Consider the following 23993-nt stretch of genomic DNA (forward strand, 5'->3'; position numbering starts at 1 on the left):
ATTTCTATGCGTACTCATCAGCAGGCTGAGTACCAAAGAACGACAAATTGGGTTTTTTTCGCCACTACTACGAGAGAGATTCAAGATGTTGCACCACTCAAATTTGCATGTCCTGCTTACCAAGTGCATTGCAGTCATTAGCTAACCACAGCTCTACTAATTCCCATATTTGAATACTCTTTCATTTAGTACTTCCTGCAGTGACTGTAATTACATTTCAGGGCTCATTGGCTGGGAAACTCGAATGACATGATATGAAAAGAATAAGATTAAAGCAAAAATTTTCAACTCAAAATGTCAAATATACAAGAATGAGCAGTGAATTGGCACCAAATGAGACTGACGGTTTTTATCCTATAGTTAGCTACATATAGAAATTGTCCTTTCTATTCTATTCCTTTCTCTTATAGCTATTGGTTAAATTATTATGTTCTGGTCACTTATTATATTGAACAGTAGGCAAAGGGCATATCAAAATAAAGTATGCCAGAATCTGAAGTAATTTCTACAAACATATACCCAGCTTTTCAAAAGACCTTTCTTTCTGTGGCCCTGAGGCAAACCGTGCTCAGAATCTAGAATCTTTTCTTTGTATTTTATCAGTATTATTCAGAACTATTATTATTAGTAATATCTATTAATAGTTATTAATAATTACCATTATTATTTTGATCACAGGAAGCACAGTTATCTACTTGGGATTAAAAATACACAAGCATCTTTCAGGGATGGATGACACTACTTCAATCACAGGATAGCCATAAATGTAAATATAAATGTAAATATTAATATAAATATATAATCCAATATGTTTTTTCCTGACAGGAGCTGGTTCTGTTTTTCCATGTCAAGGGAGGAGGTAGAGTTACAGTTTAGTCCATACAGAGTTGAGAGAGAAGAATTTGTTTTGGATTAGGGGGAAATAAATGATGAAGGAATCTAAAAGTGTCAGTATATTAATACATGCCTTTGAATAGCTACGGGGAAGGCACAGGCAGTTGCTGCGCTCATTGTCTCCCCTTCTCCCAGTGCTGAGTGTAATTATAGACAGCAGCAACAGATGTTGCCAATAAGCTTAAAAGGAAAAAGGGAAGTGGTAGGAATAGAAATGCACTGTCATACAGAAAAACCAACAGGAGGAACACCTGGAAACGCAGTGCCTTTCTCCCCCCCCAAGACAGACCCCCGGCAGCAGTGCGTATCCCCCACTGCAGTTAAGCAGGCGGTTGCAAAGGCTGTAACAGTACAAAGATCACAGAACATCCCGCAAAGCCATAGAAGGAAGGAAACCAGTAGCATTGCTTAATAGTCTGCTTATTTTACAGTCAAGTGGATTGCCCAGCAACTAAGCTATAACAAGTCCCATGTTTAGGGGAAGAAATGTTTGTCTTCTGTCTGTCCCTGCTTGCAAATGGCAAACGAAGGGCATTTCTAAGCCAGATAATTAGAGTACAGCATGTTCCCCGAGCCCCAAGCCTGTGCTGCTGAGCAGCCCGTGTTAATCACAGCAACAGTTGACATGCGCGCCTTGCCAGAGCCCAAGTTTATCATCATCATTGTGACTTTTACTCTCTGCTGTTCAAAACAAAATAAAATAAACTCCCAAAACCCTGCAGTTACTCAGGAATCTGAGATTCCCACATTACTTAACACAGCCAGATATCTTTAGGATTACATAAACGACAACCCCTGATGACAAAGTGAGCTTGATTTGATTTGTCTAAGCATGTGCATCCAAAGCTGTTTGAGATGCACAGGGTAGCTGCCACACTGACACAAAGCACAGACAGAACACCCTCGGGGACCAACAGCTGGAGGCCACGTGAAATATGTCCTAGGGCATCTGAAATGGCTCTAGATGCTTCATTTAGGCAACTGACCTGAGCCTCAAATGACCCCTTTATGTCTTGCATTCTTAGCTGTGTCACCCACCAATAAAAATGGGTTCATATTGCTATTAAAAAGCACCTATATAAAAGTAAAAACATATGTGGTGTGTACATTTGGGAGCACATCTTAAATCACTCACAAAGACTAAAGATGTAGTTTTCCTTCTGTCTACAAGCAGATATTGAAGACTCTCACCCAAGAGAATCATCTTGTAAACACAATGCTTAAGCCTGAAGAAGGATGCAGTTAGGGCAAATGACAGAAGACGCTAAAGGATAACACTTCAAGACTCCATGTAGTCAGGTCCCTACCCCAGAGCATCCTGCTGCTGGAGAAGGACAATGCAGCATCAAAACAAGCCTATAGGTCATATAGGTAAGTGGGGCAAAATGACCCCAACCTGGGCCATCGACATCCATGACATTATTTCAAGGATAAATCTAGTTGGTCAACCTCAGCACTACTAGCCCACAGAAGATGTAATTATCTGAATACTTTGAGAGAGGTTTGTTATCTCATTAGTGGCTTTTCAGGAGGCACCTGACTATCCTTATTCAGAAGATACGTCTTTTTTCCCTTGCTCAGCTCTCTGACATCGATGTTTTCCAGGATTCTGCCTAATGGCAACAGAATAAAATTTAAGGTGTGATGAAAAACTATAATCTAAGTGTACAAGCAGTACCTCAACTTAGACTGATTTCACATTAATGCCCAGCTGAAATATTAAGGAATTAAAAAGAATTGTTAAAAAGTAATGTTTTAAAACAATCAGCCAATTTTGAAACTGATTCTTTTTGTAATTCGCTGTTTTACTTCAAATAATAGGATCAAATTAATGACAAAACCACTGTTGCCTTTCAATCTGAAATGATATTAAGAATCAAAGTAGAATTCAGCAATGGAAACATCCACTGGCTGATTAGCGCTAAAATTTCATTGGAACACGACTGAAATGTCTTTGCTTGGGAAATTACCACATTTAAAGTCGCTGTTTTCAGTTCCAAATTCACTACATTTCATAGCCCTGACTCAGTTCTTCTCTTTATTCCAACATTAAAGCCAACAACAGAAACCCCCAAACCCACACCTGACAGCTAACCTTCTCCCTGAAGCACTGTATGTGTCATATGGAGGATGTGAAGTGCAAAGGTAACGTATAGCTTGTTTATTACATAAACACACAGGTGCTCTTATTCTTTCACCCAGTAACCTTCACAAACACAACCAGAGAACAGAAAAATAGCGGTAGAAATAACTACAACATAAAATTCTGCCATTGCTTTAAGCAAGTGCTGCTCTGCAAGCACGGCAGCCACCTTCCACTCACCACAGGCACTTGCTGCTAAATGGCTTTTAAACCTTGCTTGAAGCAGATGGAATTAGCGACTGGAACTGGAAAAAACTTTGTGTTGTGTAGAGATGTATTGGGGTGAAAGTGCTTCCAGCCTGAAGGGAGGTTGTAGAGGAGTGGGAGTAAGCCTCTTCTCCCAGGCAACTAGCCATAGGACAAGAGGACACAGCCTCAAGCTTTGCCAGGGGAGGTTCAGGTTGGACATTAGGAAGAATTTCTTCTCGGAAAGGGTCATTAGACATTGAAACAGGCTGCCCAGGGAGGTGGTGGAGTCACCATCTCTGGATGTGTTTAAGAAAAGACTGGACATGGCACTTAGTGGCATGGTCTAGTTGACATGGTGGTGTCAGGGCAATGGTTGGACTCGATGATCCCAGAGGTCTCTTCCAACCTGATTGATTCTGTGATTCTGTGTAGCTGAAGAGCCAAATTTTCTTTCTTACCTGTTAAAGATGGCCCTTGTCAGTCCACTCGGAGACCAGAAAGTCCCACTGAGCAGAAAACTTAACTGCCTAACAGGACTTGATGAAAAGTCTTCTCTCAAAATTATGTGCTTAACAAAACAATCCACCAAACAATTTCCGACAAAATGTCATGTACTGTAACTACATAAACCACAGAGTGGCCATAGCAAGGGCTTGAGCCTGAAGACCAGACAGATGTGTCTGTAGTGAACAAAAAGAGTAACTCTGGTGTCTGAGATGCACTGTGCATCACCTTGAGTCTGATCAGCCACCGCATGCAGTACTGGGAGTCAGTCACTAGCAACAAATAAAAAAGCGACAGGTTCAAGATAAAAATATGCGAGACCCCTCCAAGCCAAATAACTGAAGGCCATGTCATAGATAACAATAACTATTTTCTCTAGATGTCTGTTTGCTTCCCTTCTCCAGGAGGACAGGCTTGTCTTCATCTTATGTTTCTTACCGTTTCAGGGATTGTATCAAAATAGAAAAAGTCTTTTATCATCAGAATAGATTTATATCCGCTTTCAAAATACTCAGTGCCTATCTGTTAATTGAAAATACATACATATCTTTTGGCTGCCTGTACTTTGGACACTTTGACTTGTTCATGCCAGAGACCTAGCTAAGCCCTCTCTGTAGCAGACCAAAAATCTCTAAACCTGGTCTGTCCACTGCAGACTGAGAAATGGCCTTTTTTAGATTTACCACATTAATTCGGTGCACCTTTTTATGCTCAGGCAACCTATCTGGCATGTTGTATGGGCTGTAACAGAAAGGACAGCATCATGCTTTTTACAGCTGAGGACTGTAAAGACTAAGCTTCCAGGGAGAGCCTGAAACACTGACTCTTGGAAGTGATCATACAGCACATGAAACAGTGGCACATTTAATAGCACATTTTCTCCACTGTCATCTTTAGAGTTCTGAAAAGTAGGGAGGAAAATCGAGGTAGCTCTTCCAGTAAGTTCCCAATAGATATTCAGAAAATATGAGATTTTTCAGAGTAAAGGGAAAACCATCCAGCAGGAAAATCTCCTTGGGGCCATACTGGTGATGCTGAATGGGTGAATAGGCCTATGCTCAGAAATCCGAGTTCTGAACAAAAGTGCCCCTGGAGCAGCTGGAAGCTGCAGGAGATCTCATCAATAAGGAGAGATTTTCAGCTATTTTTTCTGAACTACAAGATGCTAGATCTAAAGCAATGGATTGAAAGGAATATTACAGTAGATGCAGCTGAAAGGAGGGGAGGCATCACTAAGGAGGGCATAAATGCATTTGCTGTACTCACTTGTTCATTAGAGAAAGAGAAGGGGAAAAAAGATGCAAATTAAATGTAAATGCCTCATTTTCACAGGAGCTGAAAATAACCCTTCCCATGGGAAGGCACAGCTGGTACTCAGGCTTATTGCTACCATCAGGGCTGAATGGCTAGCAGGATTAGGAGCAGGCCAGGCTCAAACAAAACAGCACCAGGCAGTTTCTCCCCTCCCCCGCTCCCACCCCACCCTGGTTCTGCTCTTTCCTGCTAACTACAACCTTAACTCACATCCCACTATTAATTCAGTTTTATACGGCAGGCTGCACCGATCTGTGTACAAGATCAGAGCTTGGGCTCCTGCCCGTTCTGTTACAGCACAGATTGCTTCCCGTATTGAAGAGGGAACCATCTGTGAGGAAGAGCAAATGTTCGGCCACTTAATTGGTGCTTTCAGTAAAACAGGCTACAGTCGGGATTGACAGACCTAGAGAAAAATCACAAAAGCAGCCATCGGAAAGTGAGGGAAGGAAAAAGGAACCTGCCTCCACTCCAAACTCTGAAAAGACTTGGAAATAAAGTAGGGTTTGTGCCAACCCCTTCAATCTTGGATCACCTTGGTTGTCGCAGCTTCACCACCCAGTCCTAGAGACGCTGCCTTGTTTTCCCGCTTCACACAGGAGCAGGGGGACTGGCTCCATGATGCAATAAACTCTTGTTCACACAGCAGTCAAGGACTGAGTGATAACATTTAGTATGGCAAATTATCTACTGTCCACCTTCTCATCTAGATATTGGAGTAAGGGGAGACTGATGTCTTGACTTGCATTTCTGAAACAGCCTCATTTACTAATATCACTTCAACAGCATTTTCCAGCATTTTCCACCATTTCCATTTTACATCTTAAGGATGTCTCTGGATTTCTTCATGGGAAAGGCAGCAGGTCTTCATGAAGGAAGGGCGGACAGGATTAAGCATTCCACCATCAAACCTGTTCTGCCTCTCCTAATGCTTCTCTCATCCTTCCCCCTTCTCTTACCCATACATACTCTGGCTGCCTATTCAGCATATGAGATTTTTAGCTCTCACACTTTCCAAATGCTCCACAATTTGAGAATTTACTATTCCAGAATCTTCCATGTTGCAGACTTCCTTCTCTCTTCTAGCTCATCACACCTCCTCAGTTTTCTTGTTGCTCAAGAATGAAGACAATCTGACCTCCTCCTTCAGGTTTCCAACTGTTCTTACTCTTCAGCTTATTTCAGTCTCCACAGATCAGCCATCTAGCCCATACTTGATTTTGCAGCAGCTTGCAAAATATGTTTTGTGCTCAATTCCTGTTTTGGTCAGAATCTCAAAAGTTTTAAAACCAGCTCAGGTTTAGTATTTAGATCAAGAACAGAACATAAACAGTAGGCTGTTTGGTGTAAAGACTAACTTTTCACAGAATCACAGAATCACAGAATCAACCAGGTTGGAAGAGACCTCTGGGATCATCGAGTCCAACCGTTGCCCTGACACCACCCTGTCAACTAGACCATGCCACTAAGTGCCATGTCCAGTCTTTTCTTAAACACATCCAGAGATGGTGACTCCACCACCTCCCTGGGCAGCCCATTCCAATGTCTAATAACCCTTTCTGAAAAGAAATTCTTCCTAATGTCCAACCTGAACCTCCCCTGGCAAACCTTGAGACTGTGCCCTCTTGTCCTATCACTAGTTGCCCGGGAGAAGAGGCCGACTCCCACTTCATTACAACCTCCCTTCAGGTAGTTGTAGACTGCAATAAGGTCACCTCGGAGCCTCCTCTTCTCCAGGCTAAACAACCCCAGCTCCCTCAGCCGTTCCTCGTAGGACAGACCCTCCAGACCCTTCACCAGCTTGGTCGCCCTCCTCTGGACTCACTCCAACACCTCAACATCTTTCTTGAAGTGCGGGGCCCAGAACTGAACACAGTATTCAAGGTGCGGCCTCACCAGTGCCGAGTACAGAGGGACGATCACTTCCCTAGACCGGCTGGCTACACTATTCCTAATAGAGGCCAGGATGCCATTGGCCTTCTTGGCCACCTGGGCACACTGCTGGCTCATGTTTAGCCGCCTGTCGATCAGCACCCCCAGGTCTCTTTCCACCGGGCTGCTTTCTAACCACTCTTCCCCCAGCCTGTAGCGCTGCATGGGGTTGTTGTGGCCAAAGTGTAAGACCCGGCACTTGTTCTTGTTGAACCTCATGCCGTTGGTCTCGGCCCATCTATCTAACCTGTCCAAATCCCTCTGTAGGGCTTTCCTACCCTCCAGCAGATCGACACTCCCACCCAGCTTGGTGTCATCTGCAAATTTGCTGAGGGTGCACTCAATCCCTATGTCTAGATCATCTATAAAGATATTGAACAGCACCGGCCCCAGAACTGAGCCCTGGGGAACACCGCTAGTGACCGGCCGCCAGTTGGACTTTGCCCCATTCACCACCACTCTCTGGGCTCGGCCATCCAGCCAGTTTTTAACCCATTTAAGAGTCCACCCACCCAAGCCCCGGGCAGCCAGTTTGTCTAGGAGGATGCTGTGGTAGACAGTGTCGAATGCCTTACTGAAGTCTAGATAGACTACATCCACAGCCCTGCCCTCATCTACTAAGCGGGTCACTTGGTCATAGAAGGAGACCAGGTTGGTCAAGCAGGACCTGCCTTTCATGAATCCATGTTGGCTGGCCCCGATGCCCCGATTGTCCTGCATGTGCCGTGTAATGGCACTCAGGATGATCTGTTCCATCACCTTGCCTGACACCGAGGTCAGGCTGACAGGCCTATAGTTCCCTGGATCATCCTTCCGACCCTTCTTGTAGATGGGTGTTACATTTGCTAATTTCCAGTCAGCTGGAACTTCTCCAGTTAACCAGGACTGCTAGTAGATAATAGAGAGTGGTTTGGCAAGTTCATTTGCCAGTTCCTTCATTACTCTGGGGTGAATCCCATCCAGGCCCACAGCCTTGTGGGTGTCCAACTGGCACAGCAGGCCACTAACCATCTCCTCCTGGATTACGGGAGGTTCACACAGCCCCCCATCCCTAATTTCAGGCTCTGGGGGCCGAGCCTCCTGAGGACAACCGGTCTTGACATTAAAGACCGAGGCAAAGAAGGCATTGAGCACCTCTGCCTTTTCCTCATCCCCTGACACTACACTACCCTCCTCATTCAGCAAGTGGTGGAGGCTCTCCTTGACCCTCCTTTTGCTGTTGATGTATTTGTAAAAGCTTTTTTTGTTATCTTTGACTGTAGCAGCCAAATCGAGCTCTAATTGAGCCTTGGCCCTTCTAATCTTCTCCCTACACGACCTGGCCACGTCCCTATAGACCTCCCAAGTTACCCGACCCTTCTTCCAGAGCAAGTAGGCTCTCTTTTTTTCCTTAAGTTCTAGCCTAAGTTCTCTGTTTAACCAGGCTGGTCTTTTTACCCGACGGCTTGTCTTCCTACAGACTGGGACAGCCTGCTCCTGAATATTTAGCAATTCCCTTTTGAAGCATGTCCAGCCTTCCTGGACTCCTTTGCCCTTCAGGACCGATTGCCAAGGGACTCGGTCCACCAGCCTCTTAAACAGGCTAAAGTCAGCCCGCTGGAAATCTAAGGCAGAAGTTCTACTCTTGCCCCTCCTTACTTCCCCCACTATCGAAAACTGTAACATTTCATGGTCGCTACTCCCAAGACGGCCACTGACCCTCACATCTCCCACTAGTCCTTCTCTGTTCACAAACAACAGGTCAAGCAGGGCCCTTCCTCTAGTGGGCTCATTTACCACTTGCATGAGGAAGTTGTCCTCCACACATTCGAGGAATCTCCTAGATTGCTTCCTCTCTGCCATGTTGTATTTCCAGCAGACATCCGGCAAGTTGAAGTCGCCCACGAGTACAAGGGCCGGCGACCGGGCGGCTTCTGACAGCCGCTTGTAAAACGCCTCGTCCGCCTGCTCATCCTGGTTGGGTGGTCTATAACAGACTCCCACCGTAATGTCCGCCCTGCCGACCTTCCCCCTGATCTTCACCCATAAACATTCAACCTTGTCATCCTCACCATCTTCCTCAATTTCAACACAGTCCAAGCACTCCCTAACATACAGCGCTACCCCACCGCCTCTCCTGCTTCGCCTGTCCCTCTTAAAGAGCCTATAGCCATCCATAGCTGCACTCCAGTCACGAGAGTCATCCCACCATGTTTCTGTGATGGCAACCACATCATAACCTTCCTGCTGTACAGTGGCTTCTAGCTCTTCCTGTTTGTTGCCCATACTGCGTGCATTGGTGTAAACACACTTCAGCTGGGCTAGCGGCCTTGCCCCCGACACAGGCCTGTCCCCCCTAGGTTCATTTGTGGCTGCCCTGGTCTTATCCCCCTCCCCCATCGAACCTAGTTTAAAGACCTCTTGATCAGCCCTGCCAACTTCTGGGCCATAACCCTTTTCCCCTTCTGATTCAGCTGTTCCCCATCGGGCATAAGCAGGCCCGGTGTCATGAAAGCCGCCCCGTGGTCAACAAACCCAAAATCCCACCTCCAGCACCAGTCTCTTAGCCACATATTAATCTGTTGTACTTTCATAGTCTTTTCCCTATTTTCACCAAATACCAAAGGAATTGAAGAGAATATCACCTGCGTACCTACCCCCTTTACCAAACGCCCCAGGGCCCTGAAGTCCCTTTTGATAGCCCTGGGACTTCTCTCTTCAATCTCATCCCTACCCACCTGGAATACTAATAGTGGGTAGTAGTCAGAGGGCCTCACCAGTTGAGGAATCCTCACAGAATCACAGAATCACAGAATGTTAGGGATTGGAAGGGACCTCGAAAGATCATCTAGTCCAATCCCCCTGCTGGAGCAGGATTACCTCGACCATATCACACAGGAATGCATCCAGGTGGGTTTTGAATGTCTCCAGAGAAGGAGACTCCACAACCTCTCTGGGCAGCCTGTTCCAGTGTTCGGTCACCCTCACCGTAAAGAAGTTTTTCCTCATATTTATCCGGAACCTCCTGTGTTCCAGCTTGTACCCATTGCCCCTTGTCCTGTCAAGGGATGTCACTGAGAAGAGCCTGGCTCCAACCTCATGACACTTGCCCTTCACATATTTATAAACATTAATGATTTCCTTGAATCAGGTCTGGAATCCTCCTGGCAACATCCCTTACCCGAGCCCCAGGGAGGCAGCAAACTTCCCTGTGAGTCGGGTCTGGCCTGCATATGGGGCCCTCTGTTCCCCTTAGCAGGGAGTCACCTATAACAATTACTTTTCTCTTCTCCTTTTTGGAGCTGGTTGCAACCCTCTTACTCGGTTGCTTCTGTTCACGTAGTCCCGTAGAGGGTCTTTCACCTAGATTCGTGTCTTCCTCACACTCAGGAAGACGCTCAGGCTCCAGCACCTCATACCTATTCTGCAGGGGGACGTGGGAGGGGAGGAAGGTCGGGATGGGATTCGCCTGCCACCCCGAGCAGGGACCTGCCTCCATTCCCCTCCGTCCCCTAGGTCTCCTCCTGCTCCTTGTGGAGGAGGAAGAGCATCCTCCACTACCCGGGGAGCATTAGGCTCGTCCGTTTTCCCCAGGACAGGCAGGGAACAGCACTGCCCGCCATCCTCTTCCTGGGATGCTCTTGTATTCCTTAACCTTTCCACCTCCTCCTTGAGTTGGGCCACCAAGGAGATCAGGTCGTCGACCTGTTTGCACCTCACACAGGTGAGGTCTCCGTTACCCTCGAGTGCCAGGGCCAGGCTCTGGCACTCCCTGCAGCCTGCCACCTGCACCTCCGCATGCTTCCGCGGCAGGTCCGTTTCGGTTGCCATGTCTTTTCTGGCACTCGCAAGGGACTTAGGGCCCCGCCGAGTGGAAACCATACCTGCCTGCCCGCCTACCCTGCTCGCCCGCCCTGCCTGCGAGAACTGCTGCGCAAACTGCCACGCCCCTGTTTGCGCGCTCCGGGTCGCTCGCGCTCCCCAGGGGCTCTTCAAACCTCCCACGGTGCCTCCGGCTACGCCCCCTCCTCTCCTGGGACGGGACTCAGGGGCTGTTGCTCGGGTGGCCCTGAGTACGGAACCCACCTGGTGCAGCCCGATCTCACCCTCGCCCACACTCACCTCAGTCACTATCGCTGCCACCGCTGCTGCCGACTGACAGCAGAAGATTCACAGCTCCTTGGTGCCTTCCTCGCCTTGTGCACTGGGAGGGAGTCAGCGCCCTGCCCAACGAGCTGCAAACAGCTGTGCCCTCCCCTGCCCTGGGACACACACAGTCACTGCTGACTCACCCTCTCCCCTCTGGCCAGGGACTAGTCCCTGCCCACCCAGAGGCTCTTTATCACCCAATCACAGGGGGTGGTGCTACGCCCCCTCCTCTCCTGATTCGTTGCCGGGAACTTCTGGGTCTCGGGGCTGCTGCTCGGGGGGGGCGGGCCAGAGCACGGAAACCGCCGCTACAGCCCGATCTCGCCCCCACTCACCTCAGTCGCTGCCGCTGCTGCCGCTGCTGCCGCTGTTGCCAGCTGACTGTTTGTTATGGTTTCACCGCGTTTAAATCTCCCGTGGTGCCTCCGGCTACGCCCCCTCCTCTCCTGATTCGTTGCCGGTTTTATACCACCTTGGACAATGGCTTAAGTGCTGAACTATTACAGGTAACACCCTCATAAATTTAAGGAGGCCCTTCTCACCTCGTGCTCTCAGAATTGTTGATGCACTGCCACTGTGGATCAATAGAATGTCTCTAGGCCTTCCTACAAGCAAGCATCTCAGGGAAGCATGGCCATATCTATGGGTAGGGCTATTAACACTACCTAGTATCAATCTTCTTGGCGTCCTCCAAATACATATCATTAGCTGTACAGAACCATCCCCAAAGGGCCGACTGCATGGCAGCAAGATCAAAGAAAACAAAGTTATTCATTTGTTATGGTTAGAAACTGTAGTTCATCTTTGGCAGATGTGAACTTCAAACCCTTTATCAAAGGTCATTCATGGTTGTTAAGAAATCTGAGAGCACAATAAACAAGCAGATATTTCATTTTGAGTTTCTGAAAACTACAAGAACTGTTATGAAAGACATTAAAAACAGAAACAATAAACCATGTCGACATTTTTACATGAGTATTACTTTAAAGTACTTTGACCTGCCTGCACCCACATTTTGACGCAGTATAGTTCGTGGGCATTCTTATTTCAGCTAAGAAAGTTTATTTCAATTAATCTTAAACCTTGTTAACTTAATATAGTTCTAATTGAGAATCTGTGTGGGTTTTTTTGTACCAGCTTAATTAACCTTGTTAAAAAAAAAAAATCACACTTTTATTTAAACCTAAGTAAGGACACATATAGACAAACCTTGTAAGAGATCATGTACTATTTCTGAGAATAGTAATCACAGAAAAGACTGATCTCATCAATGAGCCTAAGCTCTTAAGAGCCCAGCACAAAGGTTTTCAACACCTATTTAGGACAAGTCTTTCATTGCTTGAAACCATCTTGACATGCTGTTCCCAAAGAAAAGGTGACCAGCTGCAAATGGCCAATACTAAAACGCTATTGCAATGACTCCTACCATAAGTCAACTGCTGTTATTCACTTATTTTTGGACATTAGCATCCTGCAGTAGCTGGTATGAAATCACTTGCACGGAGGCAATCAGCTAAAACCACGAAGGCCATGTTTTGCCTTGGCCTTATGTATGAGGCCCTGGAAAAAGCAACTTTATAAAGAAAAACAGAAGTTACCTCTACTTTTGCTCATAGCTTACAAAGAATGAAAGCAAGTGAAATGTTGGAAAACAAGGTGATTTTTAAAAATGTTCTAAAATACTTCTTGTATCGTGATTATCTCACCAATTATTTTATAGTTTAGTGTTACTGATTCTGACTGTACCCACTGATAACTTTTGCTATTATTTCACTGGCCATTCTCATTTTCTTCTTCAAAGTTATTTATTCAGACCAGTTCTGTGAGTTTGGATGCTAGAAACCAGAATCACAGCCAAATGACTATGATTCAAGTTTAGGAGTTAGTAGTTGCACATCTTTTCCTTTGAAAGGTATTTCTAGACTGAACTTCTGAAATAAAGACAGGACTAACAGCCAGATTTTAGCCTACTAAAAAAAAAAAAAACAACAAAGCAATCAATAACCTCCAGCACCTGATTTTCAGAGATGAAATTCCAGTTTCTGGAAGCCAACTTGGCAGCATAATCCTCCCTTACCTGTATGTAAGGCAGCTGCAATGCAGGCTTGCCCGTGCCACCCGCGATATACCTCCACCCTCTTCCCTCAGTATGTATGCAATGTTTCTGGAGAGGAGAGGGGACTTCAGTTTCCAGACGTATATAAACTTTTGGGCTCCTTACACAGAGGAACAACATGAGTTACTAACTGCCATGGTACCAAATTCACAGTTCCTGGAGAGAAGCAGTAAGACCACAGCTTCATCCCAGCATCTCCACTATATGGGAGAGAGCCTCAGGCTCTTCCTTCACTAGGAAAAAACTGCTTTAACTTTGGTCAACTAGTCTGTTTTACAATACTAGTGAAAACAAGGCAGTTACAGTTTTAACTCACAACAGCTGTCAAAGTGAAAAAAGAAATTTTTTTTTTTTAAATATATACACACATACTACATACATAAATAAAAAGTGGGAGGTTTTTTTTAACTCCTTTGTCCATAGTTATATTGTTCAATGACATAAAGACACCTCTTTCTTCCTAGCGTAAACCAAAACACATTTGGAGTACATAGAAATCAGTGAACTAAAGGAGACTAACTGCAAATGCAGACACCGCGTACTGAGTGCCAAACTGCAGGCAGCAGCTGCCCGCAGTGCCTTGCTCTGCAGTGACGGTGGCTGCGCTGATGTTCCACATTAGAGAGTCACATCGCTTTGTTCCCTCGGGGAAGCATCTGTGTTTAAGGGGATACTATTAAGGATGGCAAGTCCAAACATGAGCCTTTCCTTCTTGTCTTTTTGCATAATTTGTGTGAGTATTCATCTATACTTTATTTCTTGGAAGAATTAATTGAATGTCACCACAGACACACAAACAAGACGTAACCTAACTAAATACCAGGCACATAGTTCACTGAACTCCTGCAGTACAGGGCACTGGTTTTCAATCTACAGCTTCATTCCTGTGACATGCAGCCAAGACCTGCAGTGACTCTAAGTCATTAGCATACATTCAATGCCACACAGCAACCAAGCTAATGTCTCTCTGCATCCAGATGGGTCACTGCAGGCTGTGATGCGCAATGCCCACGGCAATGCCACTTTCCATGGTGTGGAGGTGTATCCTAGCATAGCGAGAACCCCAGCCATGAAAATATTTATACCTATGAAGATAACTCTAGAAAAGGTCCCATGTAAAGGCCTTTGAATGCCACCTTATCCTGGGTAGGCAACTTAATCTCTTGGTCATCGGGGGCAACACCCAGTAGTCCCACTATAGCATGTGAAAATGATATTAAAGGGGATATCCTATGTCTTATTTAATACACTTGAGAAATCCTTCATCCCAGTGCCATCTCCTTGTGCTATCATAACATACCAGCTGAAGCCTCAGAAAGACATCACTAGCAGGCCAGCAGTCATAGAGGAGGAATCTGCTCCAGCTTGTACTGCCACAGAGCTGCTCTTCTGTCCTGTGACACAGGACACCGTAACCTCCTGTACAACCTGCGTTAGGCCTCTTACACTGTCCTGTTTTCGGCTGGAATAGAGCTAATTTTCCTCTCAGTAGCTAGAATAGCGTTGTGTTTTGGATTTAGTATGAGATTTTGGTGTGAGAAGAATGTTGATAATGTACTGACGTTTTCAGTTGTTGTTAAGAAATCAAGGACCTTCCAACTTCCCAGGCTTTGCTAGTGTGCAGGTGCACAAGAAGCTGGGAGGGAGCATGGCCAGAGCAACGGATCCAAATTAGCCAATGCGATATTCCATATCATGCAATGGTATGCTCAGTATATAGATGAGAATTGGCTGGGAAGTCAGGATCTCTCTCTTTCGGGATTGTGGTTTCGGGGTTTCTCTCCTCCGGGATTGCTAGCCAGGGACAAGCTGGGCATTGGTCAGAGGGTGGTAAGCAGCTGCACTGTGCGTCACTTGTTCATATATTGTTATTGTTATTATTATTGTTACTATTATTTTATTTTATTTCAATTATTAAATTGTTTTTCTCTCGACTCACAAGTCCCTTACCTTTACCTTTCCGATTCTCTCCCCCATTCCCTGGGGGGAGTAGGGAGAGAGTGCGACGGCTGCGTGATATTTAGCTGCCGTCATTAGTCAAACCATGACACACACCAGGTCAAACCATGACACAAACTTGGGTGGTTTCGTGGAGGAACTTCCACTCTCAAATGCAACTCTTACAGCTCAGATCTTGCTGCTTTTTATCTGGCTGCTCTTTTCCACCATTCGGAGCTCCTCTCCTTCCATCTGCACATGCAGCCTGATTGTCACCCTCTTTGCTCTGTACATAATAATAACAGTTTATCTGGAGTTAACACCATGGACTGTGCAAGCAGCAGAGGACACAGAGAATAACCCAGCTGATATATGTTGCTGAGTTACAGGAACACTTCCCCCAGCTTAGTTAACCCTCTAGCAGACCTTTGCCTCCACTAGCTGCCTATAAAATTTCCAGGGCTTTGCAGTTGGACTGTTTGGGCTCATGTCCTTGGGGATAACAAAGCACAGCATGGGATCGTCACACACAACCCAACACGTTTCTTTACGAGCTAATTTGACATTTCTGATCTAGTGTATTCTCTCTGATAATCTAAATCAAAGTTTCAGAGTATTTTATCAGCAGATGGATGGTTTGAGTGACTGGTTATTACCTCTATGCAAATACAGTGGCACAATTGACTACCACTGTGACAGTCTTAGATACCTTACTAATGCCAGTAATGAATGCAGCTGACAGGAAAAAAAGGTTAGTGGTGTTAATATTTTCCACATTCTTCTCTTTTCCTGAATGTTAAATATACCTTTTTAGCATCTTTCAGTATTGCTAATTATGATGCTTTTCTTTTTTTTTTTTCATTACATTTGTGACCAGCAGTATTTCCCTCGTGCTAAGTCCAGAGTCAGTGTGACTCATGTTATAAGTACCAGTAAGCCAGTGATTTATGCAGTTCAGGTTCTGCTTGGGATGCTATCTTCTTACAGCAGTTTCTCCTTTTATTGTAGCAGAGATCTTACAGCCATTGTCTGAGCTCCATGAAGCTGTAATATATGCCCTTCCCCTCAGAATTTGCTTTCTAGTGATGTCCTCATCATATGATCATACGATCCCTTACTACTTTTAAAAAATGCAGCGAACACATAAAGTGAAAAATATCTGATCTCCTTTTTCTACTCCCATCGAGGAACTTCTAAAATCATAGAATCACAGAATCATAGAATGGTTTGGGTTGGAAGGGACCTTAAAGATCATCTAGTTCCAAGCCCTCTGCCACAGGCAGGGACACCTTTCCACTAGACCAGGTTGCTCAAAGCCCCATCCAACCTGGCCTTAAACACGGCCAGGGAGGGGGCAGCCACAGCTTCTCTGGGAAACCTGTTCCATTGCCTCACTACCTTCACAGTAAAGAATTTCTTCGTAATATCTCATCTAAATTTACCCTCTTCCAGTTTAAAACTGTTCCCCCTCGTCCTATCACTCATGCCCTTGTAAAAAGTCCCTCTCCTGCTTTCCTGTAGGCCCCCTTCAGGTACTGGAAGGCTGCTAGAAGGTCTCCCCAGAGCCTTCTCTTCTCCAGGCTGAACAGCCCCAACTCTCTCAGCCTCTCTTCATAGGAGAGGTGCTCCAGCCCTCTGATCATCTTCGTGGCCTCCTCTGGACTCGCTCCAACAGCTCCATGTCCTTCTTATGTTGGGGGCCCCAGAGCTGGACGCAGTACTCCAGGTGGGGTCTCACGACAGCGGAGTAAAGGGGCAGAGTCACTTCACTCGACCTGCTGGCCACGCTGCTTTTGATGCAGCCCAGGATACGGTTGGCCTTCTGGGCTGCAAGCGCACATTGCCGGCTCATGGTGAGCTTCTTATCAACGATCACTCCCAAGTCCTTCTCTTCAGGGCTGCTGCTCTCAATCCATTCTCCACCCAGCCTATATTTGTGCTTGGCATTGCCCCGACCCACATGCAGGACCTTGCACTTGGCCTTGTTGAACTTCATGCAGTTTGTACAGGCCCAGCTCTCAATACATAATTGAATACATTTTTCTTTTGCTGCACTTGCACAAGCACAACTCATCAATGTCAAGACCATGTCCTCTTAAAACTCCTTGATGCACCACAAGATAGGTACTTTCACACTCAGGGGAGTACAGCAGGAAATCCAAACTCACAACAGGTTTCCAAGAGTCATTCCTAGCAGTAAAATGTAAGTCAGTATTTGCTGGAGTGATGATATATATGAAATCATATTGTCACTGTAGATTGCAAAATCACTGGGCTAATAATGAGTGGCATGTTAAACGTGAGAGGCCAAGGGAGATGGATAATCTTTCCATTGGCATCTTCAAAACCTCCTCCTGGCTTCTTAGGCTACAGACCTTTTGAGCACAAGGCACATTCTTCCAGAGCTCATTCCCACCACTCTCTCATCCTTCCTCCCTCTTCAGTCAAACCTTTACAAAAGCTATGTATGGGCTATACAAACGTGGAAGGTCCCCACTATAGCTACACACTTTCTCTGAAAAACTCACCAACTTTGTACCATTTTCACCTTAGGCTCCTGCTTTAGGCTGAAACACTATCTAGTATGCTTTGAGGGTGACCTCAGCATCCTTCGTTTCACTGCACTGAGGAAAGATCTTCCCAGCCACTGGATTTCTCAAAAGAGGTCAAACATATCAGACCAATTTTGTATCGCTGCCTTGTAGTCGCACAAGAATTTCCCTTCTACTTTCCATACACTGATCAAAACACTTGATATACCTCAAGATGCCATTTCCAAATTAAATCCATAGAGAGTTCTAGGAACTCTTAAAATACTTTCCATCTAACGCTGGGAAGCAATGACACATTTCTTGGTCTAGGTAGAATATGGGTTCACTTGCACTCCTGGTTTCTGAGCATCTGAAGTTGATCTCAGCATAAGCTTCACCTTGATCAAACACAGCAAAGCCAGCCAATATTCCACTGAGCTACACCAGATTTCGGGTAGTGAGTGTTTTTCTCTGTAGTTGTACAGCTTATTTCCCTGTTATAGAGCCTCAGCATCCTATCCTTTACAACAGGGAACATAATAGCATTTCTAAGATTCTGTAAGCTCTCATTATAGATAGTGACCTTCACATGAAAGCGTCTAAATAGTGATGTTACATCAGTATTTTCACCAAACAGGAAAGATATCCATCCATCTTGAAACCTGGAATACTCCTATCTCCATGAATCCCACATACTCTTTTCGTAGCACCTTACAGACCTTTTCCTGGTGCTTCAGGGATCAAGCAGGGTATTGTAGCTAAGACGAAAAGAGACAACTTCAGATTGTTCTGCGAATAACTTTTTTGCTGGGCATACCCATTAATTACCCCCAAATTGCATGAATCCCTACTGCTTCTACCCCAGCTCAAATAATATGACACAGTCCTCACTGCATGTACTGCGCTTTCTGTCTGGGTCACACAGCCCAGAGGGACTCTAATAATCTTTCAGTCATCCTTAGGCATAAAAATTTATCCCTATTTCTGGTCCTGTAAATTAAACTGGTCAAAGTTGAAGCTTGTTTTGATCTCATATCATTTTGCAAACATGCAGATGGATTGAGATGCTATCTTTCACTGGCTCTAATGTGGAGGTCTGTCCTGCTTTGAGGGAGAGCCTGTCCCTTCAACCTAAATTATTCTATGATTTTTGTCTTAAATCTGAAAGATCTTTTGTCATGTTTGACCAGTCACAGGCCCCTCCACTAATTATAGCTTAGGCTTTTAGCTATGGCAAAGACAAACTGCAATTTGACCATCTGAAAAAAAGGGTACCCTCTTCACTGCCTACACGCTGAGATTTCTTCCCTGTTCCAGAAGCTCGTGTGTGAATGCAACGGCACCCAAGACTAGAATTGTATTCAGTAACTTTACATCAGACCCTTGCAACCTCTAAACCAATGAGACAGGAAAGGCGAGCCACAGCTGCAAGAGCCATAATGTCTAAGACTGTCAAAGCCATGAGTCAAATCTAGCCTGTGAGATGTCTCCATTCACTTTTTCTTTGGGGAAGAAGAAAGGGCAAGGTGCACTTAAGCTTTCCAAACAGCTGCCTGCTTGTAAACAGCTCAACACAGTGAATTCAAGCTGCCCTTGGTGTTGTCTGAGGAGGAGAGTTGAGCTCCAAGCCCCTGTCCTCCTGAGCACATATACAGCCAAGCCCTTGGAGACACCACCTCAGGCATCTAACAACGTAATACAGCCAAAGGAGTTTACAGAAACTGCAGAACCCTCTCTTATCTCATGTTTATATTTTTTAAAAATGCATTATTTATTTAAAAAATTACAACAATAGCACTCAGTAAATCCTCAACATCTACCTCAATAGCAGAAGGTGGGACTGTATTTTCCCTTCAAATATCTTGAAGTTTCACTGCTGAATTTGACAAGTTTATTACAGCTCCTGCAATTTCAATCTCTTTCATAATCCAGGCTTACTCTGGCATTTGACGCTGCCGTAGCCAAGCCTCTCTTTGACCTGGTTCAGCAATTTGTCCAACAATCCTGGCTCTATGTGGAACAGCAGGAACCTCAGCAGCCAAATACACTGGTTTACAGTTACAGCTTCTGGTACGTTCCTGTAACCTCTCTTCAACGTACATTTGCCTGAGAAACCAGCATAACATTATCGTGAAATTGTGGCTGTCATCTGATTACTTACTGAGTACTCACTGTTATTACTGGTCTTGGCAATTCAGGATGGTAGTGTCTATTTATGCTCAAGAAAGGAGCATTTTGGTCATCTCCTGGTTCAGTAGAGCCTGCTCTCACCAATGCTGCCATCCCACCAGAGTTTAAATGGCCATATCCCACCCTCCCTTGTGCTGCTGCTCATCTAATCACCCCATGAACCAGCCTGGGGACACAACATGCTCAAAACTGACTACCTGAAGAAGTGATCAGGTTTTGGCTGGCTCTCCCACAGGTAGGAATGAGTGCGGGGGAAAGAAGGAGGAAGGGTCACCGGCCCAGGACGGCAGCACCCTTGCTGATCGCGTCATCCTGAGCCACTGCAGAGCTGCATCCCGGGCACCCCCCTCTCTAATGAAACACAGCATGAGGACTTCAGCTTTGCTGCAGCACTTGGCCAGCCACTTCACAGAGATTGTTTCTTGTAAGGTAGTAGAAATTGCTCTTAATATCTGATGCTAAGGTCTCTCGTTTCTCCACTGTTGGCTGCTGCTGTTTTGCAGGGGTTTATAGGACTACTTTCCTGATGCCATAAAATCAATTATCTTGGTGCAACCTTTCCCATTTATTGCATTCTGGCTGGAAGAGAGTTTGGGGAAAAAAAATGCCCAGGAGCAAAAGCACTTTCTGAACAGACAGAGAAGAAGACAGTACAGTGAGCCTGGGACAAGCACAGCAGCTTTCCCTGGCACGCTTAAGTGGGCAAGGTTCCCCCTTCTCCAGCATTCCCCCAGCCTCACTGTGGAGAACAGCCTTCCAGCATTAGAGTCATAGCATCACAGAATCGTTTTGGTTGGAAGGGACCTTTAAGATCATCGAGCCCAACTGTTAACCTAACACTGCCAAGTCCACCACTAAACCATGTCCTTAAGCACATCTACATGTCTTTTAAATACCCCCAGGGATGGTGACTCCACCACTTCTCTGGGCAGCCTGTTCCAAAGCTTGATAACCCTTTCACTGAAGAAATTTTTCCTGATATCCAATCTAAACCTCCCCTGGCACAACTTGAAGCCGTTTCCTCTCATCCTATCACTTGTTACCTGAGAGAAGAAATTAGCCTCCAGACAGAGGAAAGCTCCATTTGCCCTTTGGTTTTGCATTTCTCCTGTCCTTTGGTCAGCTCTCCTTTGGTCCAGAGTCTCTCTGCTTTCCAGAGTGCAGCTGCTGATCTACCAGACAGGGACCACCACGAGCATCTCCCTGAAGAGCCCAGACTGGAAGAGCACCTCCCAGACAACCTCCCATATCACCCTCACAGTTTAGCATTGCTGCTAGGTTAAAATACCCTGGCATGAACAAACACAGCAGTACTGAGAACATCACCTCAGACTTTCACAGTAGGCATCTGGCTCCTTTCAACAGCGTTGGGGTGAGTGGCGTACACGTGTGCGTGCGGTTCCCTCCCCGCAGCTTCCGACTGAGTTACTCTGCCTGGGGTATCTGAAGCACACATGGTACATGTTCTCAGACGCACATGAAATGGCTTTCTGAGCACCTCTTTGCTCACTTTACAGGGGCACCCTGCCCCATTTCTTCTCATTACACAGAAAGATTGGGTGGAGGCATGTTGCCCTGATGCCCCCACATTGCTGAGCCCCACCGATGTGTCTGCTCTCACATTTCGGTTCAATTTGTGCCCATGTTGTCTCTCCTGTAGGCCTGCAACTGCAAGTATGACAAGTCAGATAAGGGGCGTTTGCCAGTTATTTCCCCCAGGCTTGGGGTTATCTGTTCTCCCTGAATTGAGTTTGTCGTTCTCGCGGGGACCAGCTCATCACTTTTTGAGAGCCCCACCGCTTCGGGGCAGCGCTGCAACATCATTTCACCTTCAAAAAAGACTTCCTTCTCAACCTTCTCAACCTTCTCAACCCAATGCTTTATCAAACCAAGTTTTATTTACCCCCTACAGAATGTGAAACAATTACGGCAAGCAGATAAATCAGGTCAGCCAGAGATGGAGATCTGCCCCCCCCCATGCATACAGCCCCCCAACACCACCCCAGGTGGTGCAGCTGCAAGTGGACCGGCACAAAAGCACTGAAGATGAAGGGTCTCTGGTGCATACAATCCCCGTGGGGATTATAAAGAGGACACGTGACCCATGGGAAATACTGAGCATGACCGTTCGGCAGCTACCCTGCCACAGCGCAACCCTTCCCACGGACACGCCACGGCGTTTTTGCTCTGCATGCTCTTCCCTCGCTCATCACGCACCAGAGCATTGGCAGCTGTTTGTGCATCACTGCTGCCTTATCCCCTTTCCAGGCCGGTGTCGCCTGCTGTTTGTCTTTCCCTGCATCCAGGAGGTGATAAGCAGATGCCTGTGTTTCTCCAATGGCCTTTGGACTATCTTTTATTGCCCTTCTGACTGCTGTTAAAAGCAAAAAGCAAAACCAGCGTTGCTGAATGAGTGTTGATTTGACATTTAAAATATTTTGATAGCAAGTGACAGAATAAAGGTTCTAAACCAGGATTTGCTGCTGACCATTCTTCTTGTTTTTTTAATCAGAAAAAGAGAAATAAAAGCCTAAATACTAAGTGTAAACAGCAGGATTAAAAAAAATGTAATCTGCTCATTCCATGCTTTTTGGACACCAGCAGCAATGGCTTCTGTTGTGTTGTCAAGGACCAGATGATGCTGAATCTTATTATTTTATTTTATTTTTTTATGTTCTAGCCAGACAGAAATATTAACAATTAGTGGCACCATTCGTTGTCATTTGACAACTTGGAAATATGAAGAAGACAGGAGGAGAGGGAAGACCAAAAACCCCTAGCTGGGATTGCATCTTGCTTAAAGCAATTTTGATACAAATTTCCTTTCTTTGGAAGCAAACCCGCGGTTCCTCCCACAGCAGTGCGGGCAGGGCTGGTTACACCAAGGCTGCCCTGCGTGGGCAGGCGTGCGGGGGCACGGCCGGGAACCCCGCTCTCCTCCCATGTGCCAGCTCCCGGCAGCAGCAGGCAACAGGACAAGCCAGTCCAACCTGAAGAGGAACTCCAGGGGCCCAGGTGGCCCCTCAGGTATGAGGTCCAGGTCCAAGCAGAGGTGCAGGGGATGGGGTCTGAACAAAGGCGAGGCCATCACGCTGCCTTTCATCTTTGTCTGGCCACTGAGTGCAGGCAGGGACTGGCCACAGCCTGCTTGGATTGATGGCAACCAGCCATGATGTGTTTAAGCCCTTTTTTAAAGGCAAATAATGCCACTAGACCCTTCTGGGAAACAGGTAGTGGCTGTTATGGAAGCTCCCGTCGCCCTTTTCTAAATTGTGGGAACCATGGAAACAAAAGCAGCTGCGGCTGCTGGTGGCACAACCTGGCGACTGTAGCCAAAAGCCTGATGTGACAAGCAAGCCGTTTATTAACGCACCTCATAAAACAAGAGAGGACCACGAAAATGAACGAGGCTGAATAATTTGACTTTCTGAGTATGCAGCATGCACTTTCTGCAAGAGGACAGGTACGCCATGGATCTTACCTCAAAGCACGTTAATCTGCATTTTGCAGAGGCAGACCCCATAGACACCCAGGTTGGGGCTTACAGATCTGGTCTGGTATAAACAAATGCAGCTACAACATTTGACGTTTCTGCTCAAGCTCCACTGAGCCAGAGCTGCAAACGTGTTTACAACTGGGCATGAAAAATGGGTCCACAAACAAAAGAAATCTGAAGGCAAATTTTGTTTTTATGCTGCCTGACCTTGACCAGGCGCTGTGGCAGAGGAGCAGGGGGAGCTGCCAGAGCCAGGCAATGGGACCGATTAACCCTTTGGGAGCATGGGGGTTTGACAGCCTGAAGGACGTGACTATGAGGTATCCCGATGCTCTTACCCCTTCCCAGGAAGAGCCGAGCTGCAGAACAGGTCCCAGTCTAATGTCACGGAGACATTAAACCATGCTGCATGTTATAACGCTCTAAAAAAGCCACCGCTTCATATTCAAATGAGACACGTTTTCAACATGCAGTACTATTTGTGCACAAAAGACAGCGTAAACCGACTGTTTTCTATTTTTCAGTCACCTGATAATCACTGGATCGGACTGGTCTCCACACAGCCACACTGTCACTAGCAACATTATTTATACACAAACTCCCCAGCCTTCCTCCACG

The 23993-nt window shown here is 46.0% G+C and overlaps 1 protein-coding gene across 8 annotated transcripts in view; it reads right to left on the reverse strand.

Annotated features, from left to right (window-relative positions):
• ST7 (suppression of tumorigenicity 7) overlaps window positions 1-23993 on the reverse strand; it is a 173901-nt gene that overhangs the window by 105497 nt on the left and 44411 nt on the right. The window contains exon 1 of one of the 8 annotated variants that reach the window (XM_068400440.1): window positions 11078-11246. The exons of the other annotated variants lie outside the window; for them this stretch is intronic. The gene's annotated coding sequence lies outside the window, so the exon portion shown is untranslated. Of the gene's footprint in view, window positions 1-11077; window positions 11247-23993 lie in introns of those variants that run through there. 8 annotated transcript variants of the gene reach the window in all.

The sequence above is a fragment of the Nyctibius grandis genome, chromosome 5, assembly GCF_013368605.1.
Source record: "Nyctibius grandis isolate bNycGra1 chromosome 5, bNycGra1.pri, whole genome shotgun sequence".
NCBI lineage: Eukaryota > Metazoa > Chordata > Aves > Nyctibiiformes > Nyctibiidae > Nyctibius > Nyctibius grandis.